This window comes from Triticum urartu, chromosome 7A (assembly GCF_056163025.1).
Source record: "Triticum urartu cultivar PI428250 chromosome 7A, HENAU_Tu73, whole genome shotgun sequence".
Lineage (NCBI taxonomy): Eukaryota > Viridiplantae > Streptophyta > Magnoliopsida > Poales > Poaceae > Triticum > Triticum urartu.
This window is the reverse complement of record NC_141879.1, coordinates 15,226,553-15,232,552: the sequence shown is the minus strand read 5'-3', so window position 1 is coordinate 15,232,552 and position 6,000 is coordinate 15,226,553.

Here is a 6,000-nt window from a genome sequence, read left to right as displayed (position 1 = left end):
ATAGGAACAGCGCCGCCGGAGACGCTGGCGATGCAGGCAAGGGTCAAACGGGGCTGCGCCGCCGGAGACGCTGGCGAAGTGGTGGCGATGCCCGCTGTCGTCGGTGGTAAAGTAGAGGAAGCCAGCGAGGGTTTGGGGCTGCTTGTTGCGGTTGGCGGGGTCGGCAATGAGGTCACGCCAGGGCATGGACACAGACTTGAAGCGGTGAAGGGATCTGGCGGGGAGACACGAGAGGATCTCTAGGATGAGGTCATCGGTGAAGAGGCTGGCTGTCGCCCCCGGATGGCTGTCAAGCCTCGGCTTGGTGTTCCCCTCCATGCTCTCCAACTCCATGGAGCAGGGTACAGGGGCAGGATCAGGGGCAGGTCGGATCGATCTATAAATGGGGACGAGAGGAGATCATCAATCTGGCAGAGGAAATTCGACCTGAGTGATCGGTGGTAATCTCTGCCGTGAGGAGTCAGATCGGAAAAGGTAGAGTACCTCGGTTTTGGGAGCCGATGACGATGGCTAACGGAGACGCCGGCGGTTGGCTTCTCGGAGGCAGACGCTGGCCCTGACCAACGTGTTTTTATTAGAGGAAAAAAAATGCCCTTCGCATCAAAATTCTCAGGCCCACTTAAACGGGCCATTGGTTCAGTACAAGCATGCCCCATGTGCTAATAGTCCAGCAACTGGAATCACCACCGCCGCCATCACGGTGTTGTCCATTGAAGCTAGAGGTCGTAAATGCAATAGTCACGCCGAAAATGATGCGTGGCAGGACCTGCTTGATTGCATCGCCTTGCACGAGCCGGATCTAGAGATTGGAGAGGACCGCACCAGGTAGCGGCTAGAGCCATCTGGACAATTCTCCTCTAAATTTCGCTACCAGGCCATAGCCCCTTCACCGGGCCCTGAGGCTCTCACCACCATCTGGGCGATTCGGCTCCCCTTGAAGATTAGGATTTTCTTGTGGCAATGGATTCGCGGTCGCCTTCCGTCCGTCGTTGAGGTCCTCAAGCGCAACGGCCCTGGTGATGGGCGGTGCCCGCTCTGCGGGCCTGAAGAGGATACGAACCATATCATCTTCACCTATACGTTCGCGCAGTTCCTTTGGAGCTGTTTCTGCGAGGTTGTGGGTGGAAGATGGGATCACACCAACTTCCCCGCCCTCTTCGCCGAACTTCAGGCATTACCACCCGCGTTGCGCCACATTAGGTGGCTGACCATCGGGGTGCTAGCCTGGACTCTGTGGACTATTAGGAATAAACTTGTGATTCGGCATGTCCCTCTTCATCGCGCTACTGACGCTTTGTTCAAATGGTCTGGTTACTTGCAGTTTTGGCGGCCGCTTAGCCGCCCCAGGGAGAGAGACGCTATCACCTGCATCATCACCCAGCTTCACGCGATGGCTCTCCGGATGGCTCCACCGCTCCCCCCACCACCACCAGAGCCGGATTAGATCCTCTACATTGCCGCCGCCAACGCCATTTATGTGTTGTGCGTGCTCTTTTCTTTGTTGGGCTTGTTGTGTTGTGCCCACAGCTGAACCTTGGGTAGGGTTCGTGTGCGTGTTTGTTGGACCTTGTCTGCGGTGGCGTTGTGTTTGTGTGTAACTTGTTGACTTTGTGCTCGGTGGTTTTCTTTATTTATAAAACGGGGCGAAAGCCTTTTTCGGTAATGCAATAGTCACCACTAGCACTCCAACCACCGCCGCTGCTATCTAGTCGCGCTCCATGTCAGGGTGGGCATTTGGGTTTAATCGAAAATTCATATTAGGTAATTCGAGTTTTCAACCATTCCGCTTTCCAAAACTAATACCCGAGAATGGCCAAAAAGAGAGAAACTCAAAAATTTGGGTCCAAAATCTTGGGCTTGGGTTTGGGTAATTCCAAATTCCCCGAATTAGAACGAAATGGCAGTGGTGGCCTGCGGGATAAGAGGGTGGTGGCGGCCGGTGCAGCATTGCTCCTTGCTTCCCCTCGGACTCGACGGCTGTGGCATTTCGTGCCTAACAGGCTTCAGGGCATTGTGACGATACAAAATCTTGAAATGTTGAAAGCAAGAAGGAAGCACAAGAAGGCAGGCTAGCTGATAAAAAAGAACTGACCGAATTACGACGATTCTGAGTTAATGACAGAGCTTGCACACCAGAAGTTCAAGCAGAGATACTTGAGGGTCTTTGCCACCAAGGATCTTAAAAGTCTAGAAATCTGGAGTTGCCCAAGTTGGATTCTGAGTGAGCAGAACGGCGGCCCAAAGTACCTACATGAACTTATATTCCACGACTTTTTGAGCATTTCATTCACCTTCACGGGCTCTTAATTGCTGAATACTGCTTGGACAACTTGCCAGACAATGTGAAGGATCTCAGGTTTCTCAAGAGCCTAACAATTCGGCTTTGCTAGTGTCTTCCAGAACTTCCCGTCTCTTCAGAAGTTTGAAGTTTCTTACTGTAATTCCAAATCCCAATTGTCTGTAATATTGTGGAATGATAGACGCTGGTTCTGCTTATTGCTGGTTCTTGTGCTAACACACACAGCCTGATCGGGATGATTTGCTGACACTGCTGTCATTTCAATTGGGAACACTGATGATCTTGTTGGTATATGCCCAGATATATAGTTCTTATACATGTGTTAAATATATCTGCTTCTGTCAAATGAACTTCGAAAATTCTTCAGAAGTTTGTTTCACAGGTACATAGTGTTCATTCCATTATAAAATAAAATCAAGATGACAATCCAACCAAATAAACAGTGCAGATCTTTTATTTACAAGAAAGAAGGTGTTTACACATCATCTCCTTCGCAAACATTCTTGCCGATTATCCTGCGGTACCCAGTCTGGAACTCTGGATAATCTCGCCCAAAGAGCACCTACCTTGCGGTAGATAGTTGCGGCAAGGACACATTGCCCTGCGTCCTCAGCACTCTCACTGGGCACCTGCCTTGCCTTCTTCCTTTCTCTGGGTTGCTTGTCTGAAATTTAAGATCACTACAAGTTGTCAATACGCAGTTTTAGTTCGCCATCTATCGACATGAATCTTTGCTTCTCTGATCGCTCCCTTCTTCAAGTTACAGGCAGTAAATGCACGTGTACGAATGGTGGAGCCATCAAATGCCTACAAAATCACGCATTTTTAATTGCCCCGATTGAATTAACACAAGGAATAAGAGGCCATGTTTAATAATACATCTTATTATCTCAACATGCACGACAAAAATACGGACCGGTTGCAAAACTTCAGAAAGACTTTTTCGTGGCTTTATATATAAAACGGGGCGAAAGCCTTTTTCGGTAACTTCAGAAAGACCCATGAACATCCAGCAATCAATCAAGGCTGCAAAAATAAACATCGCATATATAGAAAAAGTTCAGAAAGATGTATGGCAATTTGGTCAGCAAATCACGGCTGAAAAAGCATCAGCAGAAAGACTCATGACACATTGCAAAAGCATCAGCATTCAGTCAGTAATCGGAGTTGCGGAAAACAATATGCAAACGTAGCTGAATATACAAGATGACAAGTCGGAGCATTGTTTCGATCTGCCAAGCCTTGATAGTTCTTGCATCAGCATATTTGTCCTCTGGAGCACACTTAGCCAGCTCGGCGGATGGCATGGAAATGAAGAGTTCAGGAGGGTCGAATAGTTCAGGCATGCCAGGAACAGCGGAACAGTGTTGGTGGTGGTGGCTGTACTAGTAGTAGCAGCAGCAGGCTAATAGCCGTACACCAGCAAAACGATGGTAATCATCAGGCAGCTAGAACAGAACAGGCAGCTAGATCAGAATGACCCAATGACTAAGCCAATTTTTTTCTGACAAAAGGTAATATATCCACTTGAATTCGTTCAGTTGATACGTAGACAGCATCATAGGACATTTGCAGAAATAATAAATTGATAGCTAAAGTTGCATTTTCACTAACTTACACAAGTTCTGCCAAAATGAGGTCAGCGTTGGGACAAACGGACTCACGACATGCCGGCGGTCACCGGAGACCCGAAATCACGCCAAGGGAGGAGACGGAGACGATATGGTGGCGTACAAACACCCTGCCGCATGAACGGCGTTTTCTGTTTTTCTGCTCGAGCTCGAACTCGATCTGGCAGCCACATTACACAGGGGCGAGTGGGCTTTATATGCGCACGCACTGATGCGCACTTCACGCCCCCGAGGCACCCCACTCGCACACTTGCCACGTCCCGCGCTCGCACATGCCCTACACAGCCGAGTCCAACACCCGACGCGGTCCCTCGTGCGCAGTTCTCGCCAACTGACCCACACACGCACGCACACACCCGTGGACACACCCACACACGCACCCGTGACCTGCTCGGACCGCACCAGGCACGTTTGCACGCCACTCGCCACCGTGCCTTTCACGGCTTATTCGTAACAGTCAGAAAATTATAAGCTGGCAGAGCTCGCAAGTTAAGAAAAATGCATGGACTGTACTTCGGTGGCTGAAACAAGGAGTAATAAGGTTGCACTCATTCTCTTACTGTGAAATAAGATGGCAAACAGAGTTGTTAATTGTTACGCATTACAGAGAATGAAGCTAAGTTTCATGGAAAGCAAATGAAACTTCACACTGCATGTGTTTTGGACAAAAGGCAGGGTGAAACAACTTTGTCAGTTTTAGTTTACAAACAAGAGCACCCCTATAGTGCTTTGGAGAAGACATTTGCTATCAACCGAAACAAAAAGAACTGTCAAATGGCACAGCAAATGGCAAATCGTGGCCTCGTGGCCATGGTTGTTGCCTGTAGAAGTACTCCAACCACTTCTGAATTTTAGTTGAGCATCATCTAGGCCCGAAAAACCCATATGAAAGGCCACACATCACTTACTTTTTTGTTTTATCATTTATGCCACTAGTTGTGTCCCACTACTCAGTTTTGCCATTAAAAATTACAACTGCTCAAGAATGCCATTGTTCCGTGAGATGCTTGCTCAAAAATGCCATTACATATCTCAAAAATGTCATCGTTCCATTAGATGTTTGCTAAAAAACTCCATTAGACATTGTTATTGTCACGTCAAACTCGTTGACTATGTTATATGACAAAATGTTCCCTAAGCAAGCGAATACTTTTAGAGGAAAATAAGAACGCTGTTGGGATCAAGTGGGACCCAAACTTATTGTAGTGAGATAGAAAGAGAGCTGAGATGTTGGTCTATATGCATTTTAGTCATTATAACATGGCAAACAAGATTTGAGATGACAGTAATGGTGTCCAGTAGCATTTTTTAGCATGCGCCTAACAAAGCAATGACATTTTTGAGCAGTTGAAATCTTAGTGGCAAAACTGAGTAGTGAGATGTAATCAGTGGCATAAATGATAAAAATCATCAAATGCAACTAAAACAATAGAGCTAACCACGGGGTCAGGGCATGACATTAGTCCTACACCCCACGCATTCCACATGCAAAAACAATTAAATTTGATCTAGGACACTCTGGCGTATATGAATCTAGCAAAGTGATATGGTATGCAATGCATCAGTGATGGATATTACTGCATGTATTATTGTGTTAATTCATTTCAGAGTGAAGTGATTATAATACTATCACAAGACCACCATGTTTCTTTTTCCAGCATTCCACAGACAGATCAAACGATTAATCCTACACCGCACACATTCCACATGAAAAACTAATTAAAGCGGGTTCATGACCCCTCTTGCATATATGGCTCTAGCCGGGAGAGATGGTATATATGGGTGACGTATATTACTCCAGTCAGTGACATCGAATAATATATACATGCATGAAGTGAAAATATTGGCATACACAACCATGAATTGCTCAACTGAATGACTCCTAGCTAAAAGTGACATACCATGAACAGGAGTATCACACATTTAGGAAGACTTGCGATTAATGCACTGCAGCAAATTGAATCAACTTTTTTTTTGCGGGGGACAAATTGAATCAACTTAACCCATCAGCTATTGATTTCTTGCCAGCAACATGCTATCTTTGTGCTTGTCCACTGCTAACAATTAGTG